This window comes from Balaenoptera physalus, assembly GCF_965194825.1.
Source record: "Balaenoptera physalus genome assembly, chromosome: 4".
In the NCBI taxonomy this organism is placed as follows: Eukaryota; Metazoa; Chordata; class Mammalia; order Artiodactyla; family Balaenopteridae; genus Balaenoptera; species Balaenoptera physalus.
Window position 1 is genome coordinate 29,028,796 of NC_138891.1, and position 12,243 is coordinate 29,041,038.

General features: G+C 36.2%; 1 long non-coding RNA gene across 2 annotated transcripts in view; it reads left to right on the top strand.

Moving 5' to 3' along the window:
* Positions 1-12,243, top strand: part of LOC309660549 — a 391,217-nt gene that overhangs the window by 204,492 nt on the left and 174,482 nt on the right. For both annotated transcript variants that reach the window (XR_014263452.1, XR_014263453.1), the window contains exon 2: positions 3,383-3,507. This is a non-coding gene — a long non-coding RNA (uncharacterized lncRNA). The remainder of the gene's footprint in view (positions 1-3,382; positions 3,508-12,243) is intronic.

Here is a 12,243-nt window from a genome sequence, read left to right on the forward strand (position 1 = left end):
TCATTTGTATCGTTTTTGTTTTAGATTCTACATATAAGCGATATCATATGATATTTGTCATTCTCTATCTGATTTACTTCACTTAGTATGATAATCTTCAGGTCCATTCATGTTGCTGCAAATGGCATTATTTAATTTGTTTTAATGGCTGAGTAATATTCCATTGTATATATTGATGTACCTCATCTTTATCCATTCATCTCTTGATGGACATTTAGGTTGCTTCCATGTCTTGGCTATTGTAAACATCACTGCAATGAACACTGGGGTGCAAGTATCCTTTCAAACGATTGTTTTCTCCAAATATACACCCAGTAGTGGGATTGCTGGATCATATGGTAGCTCTATTCTTAGTTTTTTAAGGAACCTCCATACTGTTCTCCATAGTGGCTGTATCAATTACATTCCCACCAACAGTGTAAGAGGGGTCCCTTTTCTCCACACTCTTTCCAGCATTTATTGTTTGTAGATTTTTTGATGATGGCCATTCTGACTGGTGTGAGGTGATATCTCATTGTAGTTTTGATTTACATTTCTCTAATAATTAACAAGGTTGAGCATCTTTTCATGTGCCTCTTGGCCATCTGTATGTCTTCTTTGGAGAAATGTCTATTTAGGTCTTCGGCCCATTTTTTGATTGGGTTGTTTGTTTTTTTGATATTGAGCTACATGAGCTGTTTGTAAATTTTGGAGATTAATTCCTTGTCAGTCACATCATTTGCAAATATTTTCTCCCATTCTGTGAGTTGTCTTTTTGTTTTGTTTATGGTTTCCTTTGCTGTGCAAAAGCTTTTGAGTTTAATTAGGTCCCATTTGTTTATTTTTGCTTTTATTTCTATTACTCTAGGAGATGGATCTAAAAAGATATTGCTGCGATTTATGTCAGAGTGTTCTGCCTGTGTTTTCCTCTAAGAGTTTTATAGTGTCCTATATTTAGGTCTTTAACTCATTTTGAGTTGATTTTTGTATCTGGTGTTAGAGAGAAAAACAATAAAAAATAAATGATATTTTAATAAAGTACACTACAGTTTACTTATTCTACTATTGCTATCATGACTACTACTATTGACTGTATACCCATTATTACAGAACTATGGAGTGCTATTAGTACAGTTTATCAGACATCAGCTAGACCAGTATCTTCCCACCCTTATCCCATATTTGTCAAGTGAAGAAACTAAGTCGCAAAACTTAGATTTTAGATTTTAAGTAAATTGCCTAATTGCAATTTAATGTTGTTTAACAGTCTTAGGCTTCTGTTTTTCTTTTTCTTCTCCATTCTATAGTTAAAAATAAGAAGCATATAATGTCAATAGTATGAATTGACATAATACTGACATACTATCTATATTACTTGCTTTACCTATATTACTTGTTCCAAGAATTTAATTTTAAAATAATTTGAGTATAGATATCCACGAAAATTATTCATTTAAAAAATCTAGTTTTAGAACAATATGTGTTCTATGACCCAGTTTTTGCTTCAAAATGTATATTTTTGTGTATTTATATTTGTATGGATGCATCTATGTATATTCAAATAAAAATTCTTATGGAAGCATACACTTCTCAGCCCTCTGGGAGAAAAGTTAAAGATAATAAGGGAAGAACTTTGACTTTTTTTTCTTTATACACTCCTGTATTAATTGAATTTTTCAATGATAATTTAAAACTTTTGTAATCTATCTTTATAAAATTTGCTTTACCAATTTTATATGATCCAATCCAAAATAGCAATAAAAAATCCAAAATTTGGGGACATAAATACAACTAAATCCATTTAAATTATTTAAATATGTCATTAATTTTATGTAAGTAAAACATAGCTAAATGGAGCAAACAAACAAACTCTGTATACAGAGCACTAGAGCAATAATGAGTAACCCAACAGGGATTACTCCTTACTCAAGTGATGAAGAGTAATAGTGTAGGTGATTGTCAAGGTGTATCATCAAACACTGAGTCAGAGGGTATAGAGGTGCTGTCTTCCTCATTGTAAATAGTATAAAGAAAAAGTGGGGGGAAGAAGACAAAGAGAAGGATGGGAAGAATAAAAGAAAGAAAGAGGAGGAGGAGGGGGAAAAATTAGAGAAGAATAAAATATAATCAGATTTTTAGCAATCCCATATAGAGATTATTTGATAATAAAAAGGTAAATCTAACCTCACTAGTCAATGTCTCAATTACTCAGTGAGTAAAATGAGTTCATGTGTTCTTGATATGATTTAAGATTTTTCTCAATCATGTGAAAACTTTTATAAAATATGGAATTTTACTAATATCATAGCATATAGCATTAGAGCTTTAGTATTTTCAGTAATTTTAACTTGTGTTAAAGAAAATCTTCCAAGTACAAAGCAATCTACTATAAGTTTTACCTATTTTTGTATTGTGTCAATTTTTTACTGGAAGTAAAGAAATAATGAAGAAAAAATTAATAAAAGCTATTTTTCACAAATGTACCAAATTTATAATGTACAACAAGACACAAATAAAACACAGACCTAGAGAATTAGCCTGTAACTACCATAGTTCATACATTCATGGAAGATAGGTAATATGACTCATCTTATGGTTAAATTGACCATGGGAGGTTGCGAAGAAATTAATACTCCATGTGTTATTTATAAAATAAATGTGTTTATACATTTTGAAAGGGAATAAAGAATAAAGTTCTGTTTTTAATCAGTATGGTTTGGAAAGAAAATAAAATTAGTGATATTTATAATAAAAAATTTAATATCTGCATATTCTGTTTTCAAACAAGGTTGTGGGAAATGAATAAGGAGCTATAAGACACCTAGAAATAAAAAGCAAAGATGATACATTTTCCTTAATGAATATATTTTGTTACAGAATAGGACACGTTTGTCTCAATATTGTTATTTTTTTCTTGGTTAAATTTCAGTTCTGTTGAATCATGTGAGAGCAAAGATTAAATTGGGATTTTCTTTTTTAAGAGGGAAAGGGATAATACAGGCACAGAAAAACACCATAGAAATTTAAACACTGAAAAAGTTAAAATATAACTGAGTGATTAAAATCGTTAACCTCCAATGCAACCCAATACTTGTAAAATCTAGTGTTTCAAGATTCAAACTAAAAATCTAGAACCCACATAAAGCAATGGTTAATTAAAAGAAAAACCCTACAGAAATAATAGTTTCTGATATAGAGTAAAATGACTTTCTAAGTAGGTAATTGAGCTATAGGAGGAAAACAAAGGTTTAAATCTGAATACGGGACAATTAAATGAAAATTACAGTGCAAGCCTACTGACAAAATTCTATTAATCTTGCTTCTTGTGAGCTTATCTTTATATATATTTCAATTGAGTAATATAATTGGTCTTTTAATAACATGTTTTCTATTTTTGTCCTAGAAAAAGAAGAAAAGTAGAAAAAGGAGATAATGAAGAAACAGCCGTTATTCAGTCATTTTTCTGCAACTTTACCTGAAAGGAGAATTGCTTCTGTGTGATCCATTACAAGATACCAACAGCATCAGGTAACAATTATCTTCTATTATAGTGCCAATATACCTGGATAGAATAATCAGTCTTTATGCCATTTCAGTATAAATTTATTTTTTAGTAAAAATGCCATAATGTGTGTGCATATGTATGTGTTTATATAGATGAGAGACAGAACATTTTATTAACTATCATTTATTAAGAGAATGTCCAGAAGATCTGTGCAACAGAGATAACAGATGTTTTATGTAAAAGAAAGTACAATGAAGAACAGAAATACTGCAAATTGTAGTAATCAAATGCATAATTAGATAACAAGATGCTAGTTTAAAATATAGTCAAGTCCTAAAGTTTTTTCTTTCTTTTTTAATACATGTCCTATAGTTGGTTTTTGAAGACTACTATATCCTTAGTCAGGTAAAAACATCACAAGATTTTTGACAGTTCTTAAGTATCATCATTCTGTATTAATTATGGAATTTGTGATACTCCCAGAAGTATAAATAATCTAGGTACATAAGGAAATGGCAACTTTATGATGACTCTTAGCACATCTACATATATTCATTCATTCATCCTTTCCTTACTTATTGAGCACCTACTATACTCTAGACGCTATTTAGTTCTAGGCATAAAATGGTGAAGAAGATAAGCACAGTTTCTGGTCCATGCATTTTCTTTTTTATTGAGAAACAGACAGTGAACAAATATACTAACAAACAAAACAGTTTCAAATTGTCGTAAGTTCTATGAGAGATAGAACCAAGGTGCTGTGCTAGAAACAAATGGCTGGAGGGGCCGGATGGTTATTTTCAAGATCGTTCAATAAGCAGGCCAGGGAATTCCTCTTTGGAGAGGTGTTTTTAGGCTGAGACCTACAAGACAAGAATAAGCTGGGTCTGCCAAGATCCAGAAAAAGAGAATGAGGAAAAAGGACCCTTGGGAATCAGCCTCCTGGATTTGATATGTGTGGTCAGGGCGCAGTACCCTGGGGGAGAGGGTTGAGATGAGATTGGAAGGGGGGGGGAGGGGGAGACCAGGCCCTACAAGTGGTAGGAGGTGTGTATTTTAACTCAAGTGAAAAGAAAAATCACTGAAGAGTTTCAAGCAATTTTTTGACATAGACATTAATATTATTTGTCCGAATTAAACACTAGCTCCTAGATGCGTGAGACTCCAATATCAATAACTAGGCTATCTGACCCAAATCCTAGATATTTAATATTATCCAAAGTGCAGAGAAGGCACAGGAAACTATGTTGGAAGAGGAGTTTGGGGTAGATTGAAGAGGAAGAGTAATGAGAGTGCCTTATGATCCAATAAAGTCAGAAAAGAAAGATATCAAGGTGGAGAAAAAAGCAAAGAGTGAGACCTAAGTGTCATAAGCTTTCACCAGCTCTTCTGAAATCCCCATCAGAGGTGTGGAGTTAATTGAGGGGAAAGCCCAATCAGAAGGGTTTTTGCCCATTTCTCTTCTGAACTCTGAAAAGGGGACCTTACAGTGCGGTATTTGTAACAACATGGGCCAGCCACGGCACAGGAAAAAAAGTGAAGATACGCTGGCATTAAGCAGAGAGAGGACCTGAGACCGTGCTCAGAGCTTCCCTTGTTTCTTGGGGCATGCATGGGACTTAGAAGTGCCCACATGCCCCACAGAGAAGGTGCAGGAAGGTAGCTGAGTCCAGAGCTAGGAGACCAGTGTGTGGGTAGCTACAGTGGCAAGAGGCAAGGTGGCTATGGTGCAAAAGCCTCAGCATAACTAGCCTCGTCAGGCACCAGGTGGATGATGTTTCTGAACATCGGAGGGGAGGATAGCCAAGCTCTCAAGTGTCCAACAGAACAAGTCACAAATATATGCTGCACCTCAGAACATAGTGCAGTAAACCTGGGGATGGACCATCCATTATACAGCCGAGACCTGGGAGGATGCAGACGCCCAGAGGTCACCCCATGAGCTCCAGGTCTCCCCTCCGCTTCTGCAGAGGCCCTTTTGTGTCCCCTCCCCACATTCCCACTTGCCATTTTGAGACTTGCGGATGGCAGTCTGTAAAACAAAGCACTTTCCTGAAACAGGGTTCAAGCCAGAGTCTAAGATGCTATTAATCAGCCAGTTAATATCCCCACCATGAACTCCGTCCCTGTTTGGCAGGGTCAGGGCTTGTGAGGAAGATTAGATTTGTCAGAGAAAATCAAGAACCTTCAATTATTTTGTACATTGGAGTTGTCCCGAGTGTAAATGGGCAGCATGAACACAACACTTAGATTTAATAATTATTCCATTTATTTCAGTTCATTGACTGCCTACATGTAATTAGTATACATTTATAAATACATGTTTGTGAAGGTTTGTGTACTGCTATTAAGGAAGTACTCTGAAATGAAGAGTATTCTGAACCTGAGTAAGAAATCTCCTGTTCCGTGGTGACCCTGTGACTGCCACCAGCTGGTTCTGTAACCTGGGGCAAGTCATTTAATTTCTCTGGGCATTCATTTTCTCTGAAAAAATGAGGAGACTGGACCAAATCATTGCTAAGGTCCATTTTGATTTCTGATGTCTGTCACGCGAGTGCTAAAATGAGGCCTGCTGAGATGATGGTGGTTAGATTTGCATTAATCAAGAAACAAGGATAATAAGTGTAGAACCGTTTAGTAAATCCAGGCCATTTGCCTGGCACAAAGTAAGTCATTTTATGTAGGTTATTTCTAATCATCTAAATAAACCCACGAGGAAATAGAAGTTCAGAGAGGCTGTAATTTGTTCTGTGCTACACACCTGGTAGGTGGTAGAGGCAGGCTTGTGACCCACGCTTTGTCTCTGGAGTTTTTGAATTAGATAGTATGGTGCTTATTATTCATCTCTATTGTTTGATTTGAAGATTCCACCTTGTAAGCATTGTTAAAATCCTATCCTTCAAGTTCCTCAAGTTATGAGGCTATTTTTATAGCATCAAAGCAAGGCAAACTGTCCCAAGTTCCTGAAGAACTCACTGATACCATTGATTTAGCACTTATTTTCAAGGCATATATTTATATATATATATACATATATATGTGTATATATATATATATATATATATATATATGTATATATGTATATAGATGGATAGATGGATAGATAGATAAATCTCCTGTACATATATCCTGTGTACCTACAACCAAATTGTATATGTTCTGAAGGAAGGCCAAGGACCTGGGCCAAGGAATGGTCAGGAGGTGTCTGGCACCACCAAGGCTGGAATTCAGAGTGAGGTGGTTGAGAGGTGGAAAAATCTCAGGAGCCACTCACTCCCAGGATCATGCCAGTGCAAGGCCACCTCACCCCAGTCCTGGCCGTGGGCAGCACAAAGCAGCTGGTAGATAGGTACCTCCCTGGGGCCATTTGAAGTTCAGCAAGATTAGTTCTCAAAAGTGATATCTATAGAAGTTTGGCTGCACAGTGAGATGCTATGTGATGCCTAGAGAATCAAACTTGTGGAGAGAAAACTGGTGTCCAGAAAGATAGAACAGGGCAGCGTTTGCCGCAGACCGGCTGCAGAAAGCTAGAAGTTCCTGGTGGTGAGGGGTAAGGAACTGAAAAGCACCAGTATGGGGTCAGAAGGGCCAAGACAACTGATGGTTGCAAGGCAAGTTTATTCAAAGAGCATGAATGTATATATAGGTTTAGTACGGAACGAATAGCCGACAATAAATCAGTAAACCTTGTTTTCCACATAATTCTGTCGCCACTGCCTATACGTCAGCATGCTTTATGGGCCATTCTCTGGAGATACAGACTTCCCCCTTAGGGCAGCACGTCCTTCTTCTGGGGAACAACCAGGGGCTCTTAGATCCAGAGCAGGCACCTGGAACGAAACTGGTCGCAAGCCATTTTCCTTTTTTACGCTCAATACCGCAGCGTCAGGAGTGCATACCAAGAAAGAGACAAGCAGTTCTCCAGAAAGCAGAAAGCTGAATAAGCTTACAGCTTGGGGGCCACCACAAGCGTTGGTGATATAGAGGTGAGCATAGCTGCCTTCCAGAGAGATAGATAAGAGGTAAGCCAACGTGGGAGGATATTTCCTGGTAGTGTATCCTTATGGTAGAATGATGGGTCACCAGAAGAGCTGAAACAAAGGTAAATGAGCAGATATCTTTCCATGCAATCATTTCCTGGAGCTAAACCATAGTGATGCAATGTTATAAATGGAAAGGTTTCTGAAGCAACTCCTGTGTATTGTTTTAAGGTTTTACCCATGTGTGTTAGTCTCTAGGGCTGCCATAACAAAACACTACAGACTGGATGGTTGAAACAACAGAAATTAATTTTCTTACAATTCTGGAGTCAAAAAGTCCAAGGTCAAGGTGTCAGCATGTTTGGTTTCTTCTGAGACCTCTCTCCTTGGCAGAGATGGCTGTCCTCTCACTGTGTCCACAGTCTTTTCTCTGTGATCATGCATCCCTGGTTTCCCTTGTATGTCCAAATTTCCTCTTCTCCTAAGGACACCAGGCAGATTGGATTAGGGCCCACTCTAATGGCTTCATTTTAACTACTTTTTTTTCTTTACAGTTTTATTGAGGTATAATTGACATACAGCACTGTATAAGTTTAAGGTGTACAGCATAATGATTTGATTTGTAAATGTTGTTAATGATTATCGCAGTAAGTTTAGTGAATATCCATTGCCTCATATAGATACAAAATTAAAGAAATAGAAAAATATATATATTTTTTCCTTGTGATGAGAACTCTTAGGATTTACTCTCTTAACTTTCGTATATAATGTACAGCAGCAATGATTATATTTCTTATGCTGTACATTACATCCTAGTACTTATTTTTATCTTAGAACTGGAAGTTTGTACCTTTTGACTGTCTTCATCCAATTCCCCTCTCCCCACCCTCCATCCCTGGTAACCACATATCTCGTCTCTTTTTCTATGAGTTTGTTTTGTTTGTTTGATTTTGAAGTACAATTGACCTACAACACTGTGTTGGTTCCTGGTACACAATGTAGTGATTTGATATTTCTATACATTTCAAAATGATCACCATGATAAGTCTAGTTACCATCTGTCACCATGCAAATATATTGCATAATTGTTGATTATATCCCCCACACTGTACATTTCATATCTTTGATTCATTTATTTTGTAACTGAAAGTTTGTCCCTCTTTTCTCCCTCACCTATTTCTCTCCTCCACCCATTTCATCCCCCTCTGGCAACCACCTGGATTAGATTAGGGTGGCCTTAATGGCCTTATTTTAACTTAATCACTTTTTGTTAAAGGTCCCATATCCAAATAGTCACATTCCGAGGTACTGGGGGTTAGTGTTTCAGCATATGGATTTGGGGGGGAACACAATTCAGCCCATAATACCATGGATTTAGTAAATTGGAAGCTTTCATATGGGCAAATATCCCTGTAATTGCTACCAGAATGTCATACACATTAATAGATAAGTACAGTTGACCCCTGAACAATTCATGGGTTAGGGGCACCAATCCCTGTGCAATTGAAGATCTGCATATAACTTTATTGTTGACCCTCTGTATCTGTAGCTCTGTATCCACAGATTCAGCCAACCTCTGATTTTGTAATACTGTGGTATTTGTTGAAAAAATGTCTGTGTATTAGTGTTACAAAAACAAACTTGGGTCTGCTCTCCCATGCACAGCAAAGAAATCTCCTGACTCCAGGTTGTGGTGAAGGAAAGAACTGAGTTTACTGCCAGGCCAAGCAAGGAGTCCTGGTAGCTAATGCTCCCTGATGGATTTCAGGGAAGAGTTTTTAAAGACAAGCTGAGGAAGAGAGTTGCAGGGTATGTAATCAGCTCATGCACAATTCTCTGATTGGTTGATAGTGAAGTAACAGGGTGATATTACAGGGGTTAACATCAACAGTCCTCAGGTTCTGTCCAGTCTGGGAGCTATGTGTTCATGGTCATCATGCAGTTAGCTTCTTCCTACTGGTGGGGGTTTTAGTATCTGTAAAACAACTCAGACACTATTATCTATGTCCTTCAGGGAGGAACTAAAGATTCTGTGACTCTACTATATGACTAATCTATTGTTTAAATTGTTACCAGTTCTCGTGGTCCAGCTGCTATCTTTGGTTACTACATGTTCATATTATTCCAATTATTAACTCTTGAGCCTTTTGTGACTCAAAGGAGACCTGGGAAACTAAAACTTTTCTATAAACAAGAGACTGACAGAGGACATTGTGGCGGGGGCAGGGGGGGCTGTCCTGGTAAGGACCCCCCTAATAGGGTCCTGCCCGGTTGTATTAGTGGACTCACACATTCAAACCCATGTTGTTCAAGGGTCAACTGTATTTCATTTATTTCTTCCTCTTTCAAAATTCAGTTCTGACAACATAAGAATCAATATGATTTTTTGAATGAATGTATAAATTGAAGTTTACTATCTTGGATGGTCAGTAACACACTATCTGAATAACAAAACTTGAGTTAATTAGAGATATAGCTGAGATGCAAATTAATAAATCACCCAGTCTTTATTATTTGAAAGTTAATATTTTTATTAAATAATTGAACCTAAGCAATGTTACAATCTAAGTAGATAATTCTTATATAGCAGGAGCTCTTCTCTTTTTAGCAAATATCTGAAATTGAATACTTTTTGTTCCTTCTTTTTTATTAGCTTTAATCAGACCTAATTCATATTCCCAGTATGAATTGGATATTTATCACCCTTAATCATATATTAACACTAATTCATCTTTGGACTGGCTTTCTAGTCTTAGGTTATCTTGAAGTAAAAATATCATTTTGCATTCAGCTGCTGAAAAGGTCTCTGTATCACGCATATGTATTTTAAGTATTTATTCAAACCATTATGATAATAATGTATAGTCTCCGTTGAATTTTAATTAATTTATTATATTTTTGGCCTTATACAGCTCCTCATCAGCCAAAAGATCAGGGCCTTTTCCCTTGTATCTTCTGGGCTAAGATTGCCTGATTTATCTTTATCACATAGCCATGAAAGGAAAAGAAAAACTAATTGTCTAGGTTTTCTTTTTTTGCACATTGCAGTATACCACCAACATTCTTGTCAAGATGCTCTCTAATCAGATGATTATTCTCCTTTTGGCTCTTTAAAAATAAAATAGTCCATCACTCATCGATTATTACTAGCAAAAATCACTGACTTGTTTTAATTTGAAATTTAAATTGAATAGTTTCCCCTTAGAAACACGCCAGTGGCAACTGAGCACACAGAACTTATGCAAAGGTACTCGAGACATTTGTTTTTGGAAAACTCTATATTTTTATTTATTACATGTATTTTTATATTCTTTTTTACTTGAAAGATTTGAGGCCGATTATAAATTATGAGATGAAGCAGTATATTCTTTATACAGAATAGAATTTCTTATTGAGTTTTCATAAGATTAATTTAACATAGCATTTAGCAAATAAAGCTTGTGCCAAGTTTAAAAGACCACAAAAGACATAAACTCATAGGTGGAATAATTATTCATTTTACAGTAAAGAAACTGAAGCTAAGATTGTACGGGCAAAGTTGTATACAGAGGAATGATCTTGAAAGGGTTTTCATTTTCAGGTTCAGAAATTGTTTGAGGAAAGTGTTCCTGACAATACCATTGAGGAACAAATAAGTGTTCTTGCAGCTAAACATGCATGTGCCAAAAATAATTCATCCATTAGGAGGAGTGTTGAGGTACTGTGGTAGGATTTAAAGCCAATGGGAGAATGAGTCTTGTCTTGTGTACTGGAAGAAGAAAGTCAGTTGAGAAATTGCATAAAGTTCAGTATGACTTAATTGCATAGTTTGTGACAATGCTGGCTGACAAAATGGACTGAGATGGAAGAAGTGGGGTTAAGGACGCCTGTGAGAAAATGCCTGTGTCTGATCCATTTGTGAATTAACTGAGGTCTGGAGAAAGACTATGGTGATGAAAATGCGGTAAAGAAAAGCACAACAGGAATTGACTCACATACTCACATATCAAGTCCTAAGGATAGCCTCATGACACTGAAATTAGGTCAAAATTTCAAAAAGAAAAATAAATCATTAATAAAGAAAGTAGCAAAAAGTTATTATTAAAGAGGAAAAACAGGGTTAAGGATGAGGACATCCAAAATTGGGGCTTTACTTTTTTTTGTAGAGTAAATGAACTAAGCCCATATTCATATTTCCTCAGGAATTATTGCTCACAGATTATTTTTAAAATAATGAAAAGTGGTAGCTTCTTTTTTTATTTTACAATAAACTAATATGACCACATAAACTTATACTGACCATATAAAAAGATTTTAAATACACCTCGCCTTTTGTACTTTGTGTATTTAGCAGCTCTACTCAGAGGGTCTTATATTTTGGACCTGAGAGCCAGTCTACATGACAGCACGCATATGTAGTGATGAAGGCCAGGGAAAAAAAATGTCTTTGCTTTCACACTTCCTTTGTACAAAAAGTCACTTGCCAATATGGAAAAACTCCCTTTTCTTTCTTCCCAGTGATATTTATGGTAGGGAGGCGTTTGTGTATTTTTTCACAGTGTGCATTTGCAAGTTGCTTGGATGCTAAGCATTCTACCTCTGAGGACCTTGAGCTGGTGGGAAAGCTCAGAATCAAGTCATTTGAAGTGGGAAAACAACTCTGATGTATTGCTCCTTTTCTGTTTTCCTTGGATGCTCAGCCCCCTACAGTGTTTTCAACCCTAGAAGTGTGAACGGCAGTGCAAAGCAAAATCATCACCACGGCTAAGGATATGTCTAATCGAAAGTCGTCCATATGCA